Genomic DNA, 19,631 nt, shown 5'->3' on the forward strand with positions numbered 1-19,631 from the left:
TAAATGCCCCACCGGGATGTACTCAGCAATTGGGCTATGTTCTCTATTCCCATTCACAATTCATTAGGCAGTAGGACAATTACTGCTTCATGTTCTTTTTCTTTTATCCATGTATTAAAGACGTGGTAAAATGGCTGAAAGATTAAAAAATAAAAAATAATAAAAAAAACTTTGTCAATGAAAATTTTGTCATCACATGGAAATAAGCATGGCATCGTCAAGCGTTAAACTATTGTCCATGAAGGTCACATTGCGACACTAAATTTAATTAATTTTAAAAATAGAAAACTTTCAATAATCTCAATTTAATTAAAAGAAATTCTTTTTTTAAATAAAATATTCATATTCTTATTATTTTAAAATTTAAGTAAATTATCTAATAAGTATATCACACAACTGATATATTTAAAATTGAAAGTGTTCACTCTCTCAAATTTCAATTCCCTACCTAGAAGGAAAAAAAAATAATATTTGAGTGACGCTACAAACTACACACGTTTTTCTCGTTGTGTTTTTTAATTAAGAAAAAGGTGCTAAATCTGCGTCTTATTAAAAATACTAATAAAATATGACCTGACAGCCACTAACGACCATTCCACTAGAAAATATGAGGCTACTTTGCAAACATAGGGTATCATGGCCAACCCAAAGCAACTCGTAGAGGAATTTCTAGTTGGCTTGGAGTATTCAACGATGGGACCATGGATCGAACTTGGATCGAACCACCCGAGGTTTAGTTCATGATGAAACCAGTTCCTCCACATGAACAATTCATAGACAGAGTGGTAGTCCTGATGTTACCATCGATATAACAATATATGGACATACCTTCCGAGGGTGTATCTTCTTATCCTTTAGAGAAGCAAGATACTTAGGGCAGTTCCTTTTCCAATGCCCATCCTTCTGGCAGTGGAAACACTTTCCTTTGCCTTCATCAGCTTTAGTCTTCCCTTTCTGTTTAGCTATTTTCTTAGAAGGACTAGGAATCTGAGGTTTCTTTTTCTTATTGCCCTTCTTCTTGTTGGAATTTCCAGCAGAAGAAGATGCAATCAAAGCTACCTCTTTTCCTTTATTGCCTGGCATATTCTTTTGGGCAATAGTCAGCATGTTGAGTAAACCAGCGAAGGTGCATTCCTGCTTAGTCATATGAAAATTTATCACAAAATTCCCAAATGACTCAGGAAGGGACTGACGGATCAAATTCGTCTGCAATTGGAAATCCATGTTAAAGTCAAGATGTTCCAGCTACTCAATCAACCGAATCATCTTGTGGACATGATCCCCAATATTCTGTCCCTCAAACATCCTCATGCGGAATAGCTATCTAGATATCTCATACCTAGCATTCCTGTTGTGCTCACCATACAACTCTTGTAGGTGAAGGAGGATCTCACTCGCACTCTGCATGTTCTTATGCTGCTTCTGTAACTCATTACTCATGGAAGCAAACATGTAACGCTTAGCTCTCATATCATGCTCCTTCCACTTATCCAAAGTTTTATGTTCCTCTTAAGTGGCCTCTGGAGGTAAGGGACCAGGAACATTTGAGTTTAGAACATATCCTATATGTTCAAGGTTCAGGACAAGTTTCAAATTTCTTAGCCAATCAAACAGATTAGGTCCTGGCAACCTATTACTATCAAGTATGCTTGCAAGGATATTGGATGGTGGTGGTTGTTCTATGCTCATTTTTATTAGAAAATTTAACTACAGAAAATAACCAGATTAATTAGTAAATTTATCATGTAATTAACTAAAATGATTATAGTCTTTTAATCAAATTGGTCATTCTAATAACTTAGCAAATCCTACACTTCCAAAGTAAAAAACGAAAATCCTAGTTGGATGGATTTCTAGTGGGTGATTAAATTCTTATAATCCTATTGATCATCCTCAGGCACATCCATTATTAGAATTACAATAAACTATAAGTGAGCAACTCCTTGCCCATCACATCTCATGTGAGGTTTAATCCTTTACCTAGCCCCTAATGCTCAAAATCTTAGGCACATCCATTATTGACTTATCTTGCATTAGTTATGTTGATCCCATTGAGCCAGTAAACATGCAAATAATTTTAATGTCCTCAAGCACATCCATTATTGGCCACCAAACCATTTACATATTTACAACATCTCATGCTTAACAATTATTCTTAAGAAAATCTCTTAAATTAATTACATCATATGCAACCATTTAAAATTTCTTAAAATAATTGCCCCAATGGAGGGCCTATGTTATAATTACTTTAATTATAGCATATCCAACTTAATCATTTATTTGGAAGATTTTGTGGTCGTCCTAATTACTATTATGGTCTTACTTTGCACATTATCCATTTAGCATGCATATATCATATGCTTGCATACATTCCCATACATCTCATGCATTCATGGATAAACAGTAAATATGGTATGATCATGGACTTTCTAAGGGATTCAATTTTGAGCAACCAAGAATTGAATCAGGGCATTCCTAGGTGCATTTCATTCATTCATTTTACAAGAGTTGATAAAGGAGTACATAATCAACACTTGATCTTGAATTCATCCCACTGGTCCCACCAATGCTCTTGACCTCCTTGATCTTCTTGCAATCCAATTACATAGTAATCCTTGGCATACCAAGGTAAATTTACAAGAACTAAATAAATGAAATTACAACTCAAAAATTATTACAACCTTAATAATACATGCCCAAAATAAATTAAAATAAATTAATTAATTTACAACCCAAAGAAACATAAAAGAAATGAATCCAATCACATTAGTCTTTTATAGTCTATGATCATCCATCACGCATATCTCTATTTAACAATTAAATAAAATATGCATATTTAAATTAAATTGAATATCTCATATTCAACTTAAAAATCCAGATTTGAATATGATTCAAACAAATTTAAAAATTCAGATTTGAATCACATTCAAACAAATTTAAAAATTCATATTTGAATCACATTCAAACAAATTCAAAAATTCAGATTTGAATCACATTCAAACAACTTTAAAAATTCATATTTGAATCACATTCAAACAACTTTAAAAATTCATATTTGAATCACATTCGAACAACTTTTAAAATTCAGATTTGAATCACATTCAAACAACTTTTAAAATTCAGATTTGAATCACATTCAAATAACTTTTAAAATTCAGATTTGAATCAAAATTTAATTGTGTGATTAAAACACCTAATTAAATATTTTAATTAGTCATAGGATGAACCTTAGATCATACAACAATTGTAGATTCAAAAATCCAAACCTTGCGCACACCATTGGAGGCCACAAAGTGTGTGCACCAATGGTGTTCATCACCACGCCGCCACCATTCCTTTGCAACCAGCAATGGATCTATCATCTCATGATCATACCACACAATTAAATCACATAATCAACAATCTAAATGGAAAATATAGTGGCTCTGATACCAATTGAAGGAGCAGAAGCATGAAAGACACAAGTTTAGATCATTGAATTCAAAATTTTTTCATCTAGGGTCACATGTATCATGCAAGATTTATTTTTATCTATTTGATTTCAATGATAAACAGCATATTAAAACTCTTTTAATATATTTTTAGATCTACATTTTCCATTTAAGATTTTAGAATTAACAGATTAATTCTTTAGAACCCTAGATCAGATCAAGAACAAGTGCACTAATATTTTTTATGCAATGTAGTGTGTTTGGCACCTTTAGGATGCGTCTGGGATACCAGATGTTGTCCCTCTAGCTTGTCCACACCAAGATCACCTATGGCAGCCCCTTGAACAGCTTCTAAAGCTTTTTCTATCAATTAGAAAATCAGGTTTTGCTTTTTGAGAGATTATAGATGTAAACAGGACTCTAGAAACGATTTCTAGTATTTTTAATTCAAGAGATTGTTTGCTAATCTCTTTGAATTGATGAGAGATGAAGAAGAAGAGAGGGGAGATGTTCTTTGGGTGGTGGCACCAAAGAAGAATAGCAGCCACACATTTTACTCTTTCATAGCAACACTTATATAGCTAGGTCATCACTTAAAACCCTTGCCACATGTCACTTTCTGATTGGCTCTTGATTTAATTGACTCAATCACATTGTGCCAAGTGTCAAACTAAGATTTAATCTTGACTTTAATCATCTTACATGATTAAAAGACATATGGCAAGCTTATGCATAGTACCATGTGTCACCATCTCATGGTGCCACACGTCACCCTGTGAAATGACCAAAATACCCCTGCGTTTTAATTTTGAGCTCTCAACCCAAAATAATTATTTCTCTTCTTCTAATCAATTTATATCAAATATAAATTAATTAATTAATCTTTATTAATTAAATTCTCATTAATTAAATTCATATTTAAACACTTTAAATATAAATTTAACTTATACTATACATCTAATAACCTAGATTTGGTTTCAAGCCATGCTAGGGACTTTGCAATCTAATTGCAAATCAAACCTATTTAATTAATCAATTAAACTCTTTAATTAATTAATTAAATCATATTTAATTTGGTGATTACTTGTGTATGTGTGTGACTTACTAGGCTCATCACTAATTGGCAATGAGACATGATATCAACTCTTAATATCATCAGAACTCTTTCTTATCATAAATGATTTCTCTAAATCATTTTATGCAGCTCTTAGACTATAGTTAAAACCTAGCATATCATGCCATAGCCACCCAATCAGTAATAAGGTTTACCTTAAATAAACCTATAATCATATGTTACCATGCACCAGAATCTCTCTGTTATAAAATCCCAATTCGAGCTAGAGTCATGGTTTATGTCAAACCCCATTTGCTATGAATATTATGTTCTCTTTTAATTCCAATTCTTGATTAAAAAGATTTTCTCATCAAAAACTCTTTTCTGAATAAATCTATCTGTCCTAGCCAGGAACTTAAAACATCAAGAATAATCAAATGAACATAGGATTTTATCCCTATTTACTTAGAGAAACAGATTCCATCTTGATCAACACCTACCTCCATATATAACTAGTAAGAGCCAACACATGCCCATATACCCATACACAGTATAAGTATGAAAGTAGTATCAAACTCAAACCACCTATATACAAGATAACTGTGCTATCTCAGGTCTAAAGATTGTATGCACTAATATGATTTATGACAATACATTGACAAGAGTAAACTCCATGTGCTTGTCATAATTGTCACTGGTTCGGCCTACTTATCATGTATAAGTGCCTATCATGTTTGTTATATGGCATGAGACTCACCATTCCATCTTATTTACATCTCATATAAATAACTTGGGAACAAACATGATTACAATCTTTCTGGATAAGTCATGTCCTTATTGTGAAGTATCCTCGATTGTGAACCTATTTCTGATACTTTGTGCTAGAAATACTGTGACTCATATTCTTAACAACTTATGAATAATATTTTTAACAAAATATCAATGGATCTTTTCTATTACACATAAATATATTATGTAAACGGAAAAGTGAAAATGTCACACCTTACCCCTCTGTAAGGCATCACATGATCCCGTAGAATACCTAATGAACTACCGCACTTCACCTACCGATAACTCATTAAGTACCCTACAAGGGATTTTAAAACAATTTTCCTATTTTTGATAAGTGGTGAGCATTTCAAATAAGTATTTAAAACATTTAGTTGAAATTAAAACTAATTAATATTTTTGGCCATTTTAGTTTTCCGCAAATTTTATAAAAATTTTGACAGAGTTTCCTCTGTATTTTGAGAAAACCGTTCTTCGAATACCTGTAAAAAGCACTTCTAAAAGTTTTTCTCAACCACTACTTCAATTTCAAACTCAATCTCAATCAATTTCTCAAACTCACAAGTTCAATAATTCCTTCAAAATACTATCCATCAATATCATTTATTCATATTCCATTCAAGATAAACAATTTATATATTCATCATACTAAAATTTACATTCAAAAAGTCCAAATTAAAATTTATTACAACTTTTATACAAACTTTGTACAAACTGCTCAATACCCATGTACATGTCCATACATTTATGTGCAATATATACATCAAAAGAAATATTTACAGTTAGGGTATAAATTATACCCGAAAACTTTAGGCTGGTAGCTTCTCACACCTCGGCTTCCTCTAGTCTCTGTATCTGATAAAGCTATCGAGTACTAAGACTCAGTGGTGCACAATATACTAAAATAATCTTTATGCAAAACTTAAAGCACATTCATTCAAAAATTTGATTAAACATGAAAATTAAATACAATCATGCATTGTAAGATTTTACATGTAAACCAAGTTTATTTCAAAGTATCAAAACACATTTCATAAAACCCACAGTTAAATCACGCCATTCGAAACAAATAGAATCTCAATAGCCAGAGGCTAAAGAGAAATCACATGAATCTCAATAGCCAGAGGCTAAAGAGAAATCATATCACAGGCTAGCTAGCTCAAATATATGGATATCCATTCACATCCTCTTCTGCACACCTCAACACTTCTCCAGAGAAGGAATCAAAATTCGAAACTAATTACCCCCACTAGTCGTGCTAGTGAGGTGTTCAAATATATGGTCATGATACTGTGGTTTCAAAACTTATCTTAACAATTTGCTAAACATTGTCATTTCAAATATACACAATAAATTTCACAATTTGAATCAAAACATCATAAGTAAGGTCACAATACTTTCAACAATTCAAAGCAACAATAAAATGCATATTTCATTCATTTAATCAATGAATTTTTTTAAAGCATAGTAATATTGTGCACAAACCTCAAACGAGTCGCCTTTAGCCTCGACTCGGTTCTTGAGTTCCTTCGATATTCTTTTCAACTGAAACACACAATTTTATAATGTTTCAGTACTAGAACTTAAAATAAATCCAAAATAAACTTAACTTCACATTTAGCTAGCTCTAACGTTTTAAATTCGACGTTCTCGAAATTTTGTGTTTCGGGTTACTATTCACTGCACTATTCAAGTCAAATTATTGACTTTCTAAGGCTTAATGGGTATGGGAACTCCAACTTCACCCACATACCACATTTTGGTCACCAAACTTGTTGGTTTTGGTCATTTGTTTAAAGCTTAGGTCATTTTGGCAAAATTGCCAATTTTCGGTTTTGGTTTTCCGAAGTTGCACTATTCCATTGGTCGATCTACTGTTGGAATTTGACAAAACTTCCTTCATAGAAAATGTTCCTTATTGTCTTAAGTGTATTCTCATTTTTGGATCACCTCAATCGGAGTTTTGTAGCTCAAGTTATGGCCAAAATAAGTTTACTGTTATCGTGAAATCTTCATACTGCAATTTAGGTGCTGACAGATTTTTGGTCCAACTTTGGTCAATTGTTTGATCAAGTTAAGTTCATAATTTGGTCTCACTTTCTTCATATGAAATGTTGTACTATGTCTTAGGTTTCCATCGGTTCAAGAATCGCCTAAATCCGAGTTTTCTAGAGAGAGTTATAGCCCTCCAAACATTGCTGCTCAATGAAAATTCTGCAGAATTTCAGTACAGTAAATTTAACTTTGCTCAATGATTTGAATGAGTTAATGGCCTAATTTGGGTTGGTGTTCTTCATGAAAGTTTTAGGTCTATATCATATCTAATTGCTGGCAAAATTTCAGGTCAATTTGACCTACCTAGCTCGAGTTATGACCAAATGAACAGTTACTGTTCATTTGGTCAGTTTTGTGCAGTGGCAGCCTGCAATCAACTCACTTTGGTCAATTGTTTCACCAAGTTTTGGTCAGTTTTTGGCAATGGTTCCTTAATGAAAATTGTGCTCTTTTATGTCTATTTTCATCTCCAATTGGTGGCATATCAATTGGGCTTGTAAAATTTGAGTTTTGGTCCTTCAAAGTGGGTTTGGTCATGCTGCCAGCAGCATGACCATTGACCTACGAATTTGGCTTAATTTTCTACCATTCCCACACAACTTATTTGGTCATAATTGACCATTAATTCATGTCACAATAGGTTAAACATGCCATTTATGCATTTCTCTAATTTTTGGTTCATAAACCCTTGCATCGAAACCCTAAACTCACTAACTCTTGCATTTAACCATAACTAGTGCACTTAACCTTAACCATTCAACTAATCAAAGCTTTTAAACTCCTTCTAATGCATCAATTTCATGTAATTCATACTCCAATCAAGCTGCCCAAATTTCAGTTTGGTCCCTCTCCCATATTTGTTTCATTTAAATCAAGTTATTAGCTCACTTAATTACCTAAACATGCATTTGAATGGAAAAGTAACAATTTAACATACTAACCTTTTGTTAAAGCTTCAAAACCCTATCTTTAACTCTCCTTTCTTCTTGTAATCCTCTTCTCAAGTTGTAACAATAAGCTCTAGGGAGGTTTTTAATGGAGTTATTTGAATTAAGTGAAGAAAACTAAGCTTAAAAGTAAGCTTACATGGAAGACCACTCATGGAGGATTTTGGGGAAAATGGGGTGGCAAAGGGAGAGGTGAAGAAGAAGAAAATTCTAATTTTTTTCCTTTGTTTTCACTTTACACGTTTTTTTTACTTATGGAAGACCCCTAAATCCAATTAATTAATTCAATTTATTAATTTAGTTATGACATCATGCATGATGTCATAACTTTTGACTTTTCCAAACTCTTTCCTTTTCTCTTTTTTTTTTTTCTATTTTTGTATTAGTTGTTTAATTTAATTCTTGATTTCGAAATTTTATTTTCTCCGATTTTATTTGTGATTAGGTCAGAGTCGTCAATTGACCAAATTGCCCTTCATCCTTGCAAATAATCCAATATTTCTTCCGCTCCCGACCTAATTATTTGACCGACTTAACAGTTCTTTTCATGATTTTCTCTTTCCATGTGTTCATAAGGGTCCTAAGGACCGCAGCGTCACTTTTACGGTTCAAAATTTGAGTTTAAAACGACTTAGGTCACTCATCGTGACTCTCTTTAACCTCTTATGTTCTGTTTTTCTTATTTATAGTTAACTAATTAAACATTACTAATTATTTGTGTTTATGACTTCTCAAGTTGTCTTAAGTGTGGCCCTAATCCCATTAATTGTCCGGACCGACACCGGTCTCCGGAACAGTGAAATATACCAGGCTATATAACGGGGGTGTTACAGAAAATGCCTTTTATTAATAAAACATGTACAAGATACATACTAAATGATATGCTCTATGGTATACTACTAACATTTTGAAGAAGAGAAATCCATACTCTACACTCTCTTCAGCCATCTCGAGAAGAGAAACATCAGTACCAAAAGGAGTTTTCAAGCTGAAGCTCCACAAGATCAAAGCTGCAAACTCTCTTTGGTTCCTTCATTTCATCTCCCTAGACAGATTTTTATTATTTTATTTCTTTTACATGATTTTTTTTTTTACTGTTTTTACCTTTTATCATGATGTTTGCTGAACTCACCATGAGTGAGTAGTTTTCTTATTCTGGATTTGGAAGAGTAATGCTTGTAATTATTATTATAGATGAACACTAAGTTTTATTTATTGGATTTGAGATTCGTTCCTTGATTTAATTTCTTGTGATCCTAATGCATGCTATGTGCTTGTGCCCACTTAGCCATGATTGTACATATTAATTAAAGGACTGAAAGGTGAAGATTAATATTAGAAAATCAAGATCTTGAACCTAGGAATTCTGACCTAGACATAGGCTGATACCTTTGTGGAACTTCAAAATTGGTCAAAGATCTTAAAGGATTTTAATTAATTTGATTACCACGAAAGTTGGGTTTGAGTTAATTAGAATACACTCTAGGTGCCTTGATAGAGGATTTAGGATAACTTAGGACTAATTATTTCAAGGAAAATGATCCTCAATTTAGTAAATAAATGAGATAACATCCCTAGTAAGATTCAAGTGTGAAATCTTAATTCCAAAATTGTTTTAAATAAACCATTTCATTTTAAGTTTACCATTATAGTGTTTAAAGTTAACAAACTTCATTCCCTAAGTATTCAATAGCCTAAATAGTCAAAATTACTGTGTAGATTGTTACTTACTAATCAAATTCCTCGTGAGAACGATACTTTACTTGTAACACCCCTATTTGTATAGTCTGGTATATTTCACTATTCCGGTGACCGGAGTCGGTCCGGATAATTAAGGGGATTAGAACCACACTTAAGACAACTAGATAATCTATAAACACAAATAATAAGTTAAGTATGAATAAGAAAAACAGAACATAAGAAGTTAAACGAGCCGAGAGTAATAGCAATAGGTGACCTTATCGGGAAGGACTGCGAAGTCGTTTTAAACTCAAATTTCGAACCGTAAAATGTGACGCTGCGGTCCTTAGGACCATTATAAACACAATGGAAAAGAGAAAATCATGAAAAAGAACTGTTAAGCCAATCAAATAATTAGGTTAGGGAGCCGGAAGAAATATTGAATTATTTACAAACCGGGTTGAACCGGCGAGGGGCAATTTGGTCAATTCACCTAGAGAGCTAACTCCTGACCTAACTGTCAAATAAAATCGGAGAAAAGAAAATTTTGAAATCGAGAATTAAATTAAAGAACTAATAGAAAAATAAAAAAAATAAAAAAAAGAAGGAAAATGAAAAAGTGAAGGGAGATGACATCATGCATGATGCCATAAATCCTATAATTAATAAATTTGATTAAAGTAATTTTTTTTTGTCTTCCATAAGACAAAATAACATTAAAAAAAAAAAAAGAAAACCCACATCTTCTTCCCTCACCCAACTAGCCGAATTCACTCTCTCTCCCTCCTCCATGAGTGTCCACCATTAAAGAGTTATTCAACCTTGAATAACTTGAGGTTCTTCCACTAAAATTAACCCTAAACCCTAGAAAGCTTCTTAAGAACCCTAGATAAGAAGCATAGAAGAAACAAGGAGGAAGAAAAATAGAAAATTGGAGTTTTGGGAATCCAAAGCAAAGGTTAGTCTTCTAACTTCCAATTATCTAATCAAATGCATGTTTAGTTATTTAAATGAGCTTAGAAACTAAAGAAATGAAACAAAAACACTTGTGGAGGACCAAACTGAAATTTCGGCCAGCATGATGGGGAGTGTGATTTGCATGGTTTGATTGTTTTGGATGGTAATATGAACCTTAGATAGTTAAATGGTTATGATTAAAGGCTTGAATTAGCTAAATGCAAGGAAATTGTGAACTAGGGTTTGGACACTTAGGATTTAGAGATCAAAAATATGAGAAATGGGTAAATGATATGTTTGACTTAGTTTGAAGTGGGAAATGGTCAATGGTGACCAAATGAAGTGTGTTGGAAGTGTTGGAGTTGAGATAAAATTCGGATTGAGTGTGGTCATGCTGCAAGGTCCCTTTGAGGGACCAAAAATGGAAATTTACAAGTCCAATTGGTATGAGACCAATTCAGAATGAAAATAGACACTAAATGACACAATTTTAATTTAGAAACCATGCCCAAAAAGTGACCAAAACCTAGGCAGGTCACTTTTGTTTACAAACTGACCAAATGAACAGTATTTGTTCATTTAGCCATAACTTGAGCTAGGCAAGTCTAAATGACCTAAAATTTTACCAGTGGTTAGACGAGATATAGACCTAAAACTTTTATAAAGAACATAAACCCAAATTATGCCATTAACCAAGTCATTTGGCCACCCCAAGTTGGTGACCTAAAACTGCCAGAACCAAAATTGCCTAGAAAATCTAGGTTAAGTCCAAATCCGGCAACCATGGTTCAAATGGCTATAACTTGAGCTACAAAACTCTAATTGGAGTGATTCAAAAAGGAGAATAAACTTAAGATAATAGGGAACATTTTCTGTGAAGAAAGTTTTGCCAAATTCCAACAGTAAAATGACCAATGGAATAGTGTAACCGTAGATACCAAAATTGAAAATTTATCAAATTTGCCTAAAGGACTTAGAATTTGAGTAAACAACCAAAACCAACAAATTTAGTGACCAAAATGTGGTATGTGGGTGAAGTTATAATTCCCATACCAATTAAGCCTTAGAAAGTCAACAATTTGACTTGAATAGTATAGTGAATAGTAACCACGAAACACAAAATTTAAAGAACGTTGAGTTTAGCACATTAGATCTAGGTAAAAGTGAAGTTAAATTTATTTTTGGATTTATGTTAAGTTATGGTACTGAACCACTATAAAATTGTATGTTTCAGTTGAAAAGAACACCGGGAAAGAACTCGAAAAATCGAGTCAAGGCCAAGAGGCGACTCACTTGAGGTTTGTGCACAACGTATAAATTCTGCAAATTATTTTCTGCATATGATTTTGAATAATTTAATATAGTGAATTGTGACATTATTTATGATGCTTTGATTTAAATTTGTTGAAAGTTATTGTGTATATTTGAAATGGCAATGTTTGGTAAATTGTTAAGATAAGTTTTGAAACCACAGTGTCATGACCATATATGTGAACACCTCATTAGCATGACTAGTAGGGGTAATCAGTTTCGATTTGATTCCTTCTGGATGAAGTGTTGAGGTGTGCCAGTAGAAGAGGAATTTGAATGGATATCCATATATTTGAGCTAGCTAGCCTTGTGATGTGACTTCTCCTTAGCCTTTGGCTATTGAGATTATATTTGTTTTGAGTAGCATGATATAACTGTGGGTTTTATGAAATGTGATTTGATACTTCAAAAATGAAATTGTTTAAGATTGAAATCTCATAATTCATGTTTTGTATTTAACTCTCATGTTCAGACCAATTTTTAAATAAGTGTGATTTAAATTCTGCATAAAGATTATTTCAGTATGTTGTGCACCACTGAGTCCTAGTACTCAGCGATAGCTGTTATTACTGTTGCAGATATAGAGACTAAAGGAGCAGCAGACTGAGCTGCTGAGGATTGAGGATCTATCAGCTTGAAGTTATCGTATACAATTTACACCCTGACTGTAGATATTTCTTTTAATGTATATAATGCACATAAATGTATAGACATGTAAAAATGGGTCTTAAGCAGCTTGTACAAAGTTTGTATAAAAATTATAATAAATTTTAGTTTGGTCTTGAGCAGCTTGTACAAAGTTTGTATAAAATTTGTAATAAATTTTAGTTTAGATTTTTTGAATGTAAATTTTAGTATGGTGTATATATAAATTGTTTATCTTTAATGAAATATGAATGAATGATATTGATTGACAGTATTTTGAGAATTGTTGAATTTTGAAATTTGAGAAAATGGTTGAGATTGATTGTGAAATTGAAGAAGTGGTTGAAAAATTATTGGAAGTGCCTTCTTTTCAAGTATTTGAAGAACTGTTTTCTCAAAATACAAACGGAACTCTACCAAAATTTTTATAAAATTTGCAGAAAAATAAAATGGACCAAAAATATTAACTATTTTTAATTTTAATTAAATGTTTTAAATACCTATCAGAAAATGCTCACCGCTTATCAAAAATAAGAAAATTATTTTAAAATTCCTTGTAGGGTACTTAATGACTTATTGGTAGGTGAAGTTCGGTAGTTCATTTGGTATTCTATGGGATCATGTTATGCCTTACAGAGGGGTAAGGTGTGACATGTTTTAGTGGTATTAGAGCAAAATTTTTAAAGTATGTTTTAACTTTAAAATTTGTGTCTCTTCTTTATTAAGTACAACCGCTCAATGTCCATATTTGTTACATACAGTGCATTACATCATAAATATGAACTAACGGAGGGAAATCTCCATGTGCTACTTGTTCAGGAGATACCCTAACTTCAGACTGAAATGGAAGAAGGGGATCGCTCAATCGAGCAATCTGTTGAAGTTGAGGCACAAGGGGAAGCCCCAACTCTACAGAATGTTAGTGGATCAGTAGCACCAGCCTCACAAATACCGCAGTTTCCTGCATAGTTTGCACAGTAGATGGCTGCGATGTTTCAACAAATGGCTGGGGTTATGCCTGCTCAAGCTCCGCCCCAGACACCTGTGGCACAATCACTGCCTTCAACCAGACAGTATGATAAATTACTGAAGTATGGAGCTGCAGAATTTAAGGGTACAGTGGACCCTTTAGAGGTAGAGCAATGGCTTGAAAGAATGGACAGAGTATTTAAGAAGCTGCACTGCCAAGATGAACTGAAGTTTGAATACTCCGTGTCACTACTACAAGGGGATGCGTATGATTGGTGGAAGACCATCCCTCACAGCTTGGCTGAACCACCAGTGCTGACCTGGGATGACTTCATCAGAGAATTCAGACAGAAATACATCCCAGATGCATATGTTGATCAGAAATTGCAAGAATTTTTGATTTTGAAACAAGGGAATAGATCAGTGGCAGAGTATGAGAGGGAGTTCTCTCGCTTAAGTCATTATGCTGGGAGTCTCCTTTCTACCAGCAAGGCAAGATACAAGAGATTTGAGACTGGTTTGAAGCTCAGTTTAAGAATGCAAGTAGTGGGATTCAAACACAACAATTTTTTAGAACTTATGTCTCAAGCACTTGAGCTGGAGAGAATTGAATCAGAAGCAACCCCAGTAAAAGAAAAATCATAGAAAGCTGAGAAATCAAAAAAAGATAAGGGGGAAAAATCAGTTGAACAAAGTTCTAGTAGTACTTCTGGGAAAAAGAAGAAATTTAGTGGACCCAGCAGGGTTCGAGGTGGAAGATTTGGTAGAGGTAGATTTTCTGGACAGAGACCCCCTAGGTCTGGTCAACAATCGAGCAGGGTTTCATATTCTGCCTGCCCCTGTGAGACTTGTGGCAAGATTCATATGGGGGAATGCTATTGGGCCACTGGAGCCTGCTTTAACTGTGGAGGCAAGGGCCATTTAGCTAAAGACTGCACTAGTGCTCCTAAATATGGTCCAGCTCCTACTACTGCTGAAGGATCTATTCAGAGTCCTGCTCCTAGAGGTTCACAGTCTGTTGGCAGAGGAAGAGGCAGAGGTTGAGGCACTACCTCCGCGTCGAGGCACGGTTGGTCGATCGGCCTGAGGAGTGCTTGACAGAGTCTACACAATGAGACAGTGAGAAGAGGCTGAGACTTCTGATGTGGTAGCCGGTACATTCTCTATCTCTGATCAAGATGTATTTGTGTTGTTTGATCCGGGTTTAACCCATTCATATGTTAGTGCTAGCATAGTCAGTTCACTTGCTGTTCCATGTGTGCAAATGGGTTTTAAAGTGCTAGTAACTAGTCCATTAGGACAAGAGGTCTGGGTCAATAAAATTTATAGAGACTGTCCTTTGGTGATCCAAGGACCTATTTTTCTGTCAGATTTGATTGAAATGCCCTTCAGAGAGTATGATATTATCTTGGGCATGGATTAGTTAGCCAGGCATCATGCCATGATTGACTGTAGACTGAAGATAGTCACTTTTGGTCTCCCTCTGTACGGTGATGTGGTAATACATGGGGAGAGGCATTTACTGCCATTAAACATCATTTCAGCTGCACTAGCTAGAAGGATGATTAGAAAGGGGTGTGAAGCATACTTGGCACATGTGATAGATACCCAAGTGGGGAGTCCAGCACTGAGGGACATCCTACTGTATGTGACTTTCCGGATGTGTTTCCTGATGAATTGCCAGGATTACCTCCAGAAAGAGAGGTGCAGTTTGAGATTGATGTTATGCCCGGTGTGGACCCAATCTCCATAATGCCATATAGAATGTCACCTACAGAATTGAAGGAGTTGAAAGTGCAATTGCAAGAATTGCTTGACAAGAGCTTTATTCGCCCTAGTGTGTCACCTTGGGGAGCATCGGTGTTGTTTGTAAAGAAGAAGGATGGCACTCTCCGCTTGTGTATTGATTATCGACAGTTGAATAAGGTGACAATAAAGAATAGATCCCATTGCCCCGCATTAATGACTTGTTTGATCAGTTGAGGGGTGCAGCTGTGTTCTCCAAAATTAACCTGAGATCAGGTTATTATCAGCTGAAAGTACAAGAGCAGAGTATTGCTAAAACTGCTTTCAGAACCCGCTATGGCCATTATGAGTTCTTGGTCATGCCATTCAGGTTAACTAATGCTCCAGCTGCTTTTATGGATATGATGAACACTATCTTCAGACCATACCTCGACCAGTTTGTTGTGCTATTCATAGATGATATATTGGTCTATTCGAGGAGTGTAGAAGAGCATGATAGACATCTGTGGATTGTACTGCAGACTCTAAGGGAGAAACAGCTATATGCCAAATTGTTGAAATGTGAATTTTGGCTGAAGGAAATATCTTTCTTGGGGCATGTAGTATCAGAAGAGGGCATCAAGGTAGATCCAAGTAAGATTGAAGCTGTCCTTAATTGGAGGCCACCCAGAAATGTCATAGAGATTCGCAGTTTTCTGGGTTTAGTTGGATACTACCGTCAATTTGTGAAGGGATTTTCAATGTTGGCATCTCCATTGACCAAGTTACTTAGAAAAGATGTGAAATTTCAGTGGACGGATAAATGCCAACAGAGTTTTGATGAATTGAAGAAATGTTTGACTGAAGCTCCAGTCCTTACTTTACCTACTCTGGGTAAAGAATATATAGTTTATAGTGATGCTTCTCACAATGGGTTAGGCTGTGTATTGATGCAAGATCGAAATGTCATTGCCTATGCATCACGCCAGCTGAAACCACATGAGAGGAATTATCCGACACATGACTTGGAGCTTGCAGCTATTGTCTTTGCTCTTAAGATCTGGAGACATTATTTGTACGGGGAGAAATGCTACATCTACACAGATCATAAGAGTTTGAAGTATTTGGGCACTCAGAAAGAGTTGAATTTGAGACAGAGGAGATGGTTAGAGTTGATAAAAGACTATGACTGTCTGATAGACTATCAGCCAGGGAAAGCTAATGTTGTGGCTGACACCTTAAGTCGCAAGACTGTGGCAAGTCTATGGGTTACTCCTTTATCTATGGTACATGAGTTGAGATCATTACATGCCAGCTTAGAGATTAATGATGAGGGGCAGATAGCAGTTGCATGGCATGTACAGCCAGTATTGATTGATCAGATTAGAATGGCAACTCAGAATGATCAGAAATATCAGAAGCTATTGGAAGAAGTTCGACAAGGCAAGAAACCAGAATTCTCAATCAGAGATGATGGTCCACTGCTACACCAGGGCAGAATGTGTGTTTCTAATGATGTTGATTTGAGGCAGATCATTTTGAAGGAAGCACATGAGTCTCCTTTTGCCATGCACCCTAGTGGCACAAAAATGTATAGAGGGCTAAAGGAGCATTACTGGTGGATGGGTATGAAAAGAGATGTGACAGAGTTTGTATCTAAATGCCTAACTTGTCAGCAAGTGAAGGCAGAGCATCAAGTACCCGCTGGGTTGTTACATCCACTACCAGTACCAGAGTGGAAATGGGAGAGAATAATAATGGATTTTGTAATGGGACTTTCGAGGACACAGAAGAGTCATGATGCAGTATGGGTCATTATTGACAGACTGATCAAGTCTGCTCAATTTTTGCCAGTTCAGATGGATTACAGTCTAGAAAGATTGGCCAAGTTGTATATAGATGAGATTGTGATACTGCATAGAGTGCCAATATCCATCGTATCAGACAGAGATCTTAGGTTCACTTCTAAATTCTAGGGTAGTCTTCAGAGAGCCCTAGGAACTAGATTGAACTTCAATACTGCATTCCACCCACAGACAGATGGCCAGTCTAAGAAGGTAATTCAGATCTTGGAGGATATGCTACGGGCTTGTGTGATTGAATTTGAGGGCAGTTGGGACACACACTTGCCTTTGATTGAGTTTGCTTACAACAACAGCTACCAATCAAGCATTGGGATGCCTCCATATGAAGCTTTGTATGACAGAAAATGTAGAACCCCATTGTGTTGGGATGATATGGGTGAAAGAAAGATGATTGGACTCGAAATTGTTCAGCAAACTGAGGAGAAGATCAGGGTGATCAGAGATCGACTTAAGACTGCATCAGACTGTCAGAAGTCCTACATTGATCTGAAGAGAAGGGATATTGAGTATGCAGTGGGTGAAAAAGTTTTCCTCAAAGTTTCTCCTTGGAAGAGAATTATGAGATTCGGCAGAAAGGGGAAACTGAGTCCTCGTTTCATTGGGCCATATGAGGTTCTGAAAAGAGTGGGTCCTTTCGCATACCGTTTGGCACTACCTCTAGAGTTGGAGAAGATACATAATGTCTTCCATGTGTCTATGTTGAGGAGGTATCAATTAGACCCATCTCATGTACTACCAGTGGAAGAAATTGAAGTGAATCAAGACCTCACATATGAGGAAGAACCCATACAGATTCTGGCTTATGAGGTGAAGCAGCTACGGAATAAGCAAATACCGTTGGTAAAAGTGCTGCGGAACCATCATTCGGGCCAAGAAGCTACTTGGGAACGAGAGGAGGACATGAGGGGACAACACCCACAGCTGTTCAGAGATTGATACCAGGTAAAATTTCGAGACGAAATTTATTTAAGGGGGGCAGAATTGTAACACCCCTATTTGTATAGCTTGGTAAATTTCATTGTTCCGATGACTGGAGTCGGTCCGGAAAATTAAGGGGATTAGAACCACACTTAAGACAACTAGATAAGCTATAAACACAAATAATTAGTTAAGTATGAATAAGAAAAATAGAACATAAGAAGTTAAACCAGCCGAGAGTCACAACGATGGGTGACCTTCTCGGGAAGGACTGCGAAGTCATTTTAAACTCAAATTTCGAACCATAAAATGTGACGCCGCGGTCCTTAAGACCATTATAAACATAGTGGAAAAGAGAAAATCATGAAAAAGAACTGTTAAGCCAGTCAAATAATGAGGTCAGAGAGCCAAAAGAAATTTTGAATTATTTACAAACCGGGTTGAACCGGCGATGGGCAATTTGGTCAATTGACCCCAAGAGGTGACTCCTGACCTAACTGTCAAATAAAATTGGAGAAAAGAAAATTTTGGAATCGAGAATTAAATTAAAAACTAATAGAAAAATAAAAAATAAAAAAAAGAAGGAAAATGAAAAAGTGAAGGGAGATGACATCATGCATGATGCCATAAATCCTATAATTAATAAATTTGATTAAAGTGATTTTTTTTTGGTCTTCCATAAGACAAATAACATTAAAAAAAAAAAAAAAAAGAAAACCCACATCTTCTTCCCTCATCCAACTAGCCGAATTCACTCTCTCTCCCTCCTCCATGAGTGTCCACCATTAAAGAGTTATTCAACCTTGAATAACTTGAGGTTCTTCCACTAAAATTAACCCTAAACCCTAGAAAGCTTCTTAAGAACCCTAGACAAGAAGTATAAAAGAAACAAGGAGGAAGAAAAATAGAAAATTGGAGTTTTGGGAATCCAAAGCAAAGGTTAGTCTTTTAACTTCCAATTATCTAATCAAATGCATGTTTTGTTATTTAAATGAGCTTAGAAACTAAAGAAATGAAACAAAAACACTTGTGGAGGACCAAATTGAAATTTCGGCCAGCATGATGAGGAGTGTGATTTGCATGGTTTGATTATTTTGGATGGTAATATGAACCTTAAATAGTTAAATTGTTATGATTAAAGGCTTGAATTAGCTAAATGCAAGGAAATTGTGAACTAGGGTTTGGACACTTAGGGTTTAGAGACCAAAAATGTGAGAAATGGGTAAATGATATGTTTGACTTAGTTTGAAGTGGGAAATGGTCAATGGTGACCAAATGAAGTGTG

This window comes from Hevea brasiliensis, chromosome 5 (genome assembly GCF_030052815.1).
Source record: "Hevea brasiliensis isolate MT/VB/25A 57/8 chromosome 5, ASM3005281v1, whole genome shotgun sequence".
NCBI lineage: Eukaryota > Viridiplantae > Streptophyta > Magnoliopsida > Malpighiales > Euphorbiaceae > Hevea > Hevea brasiliensis.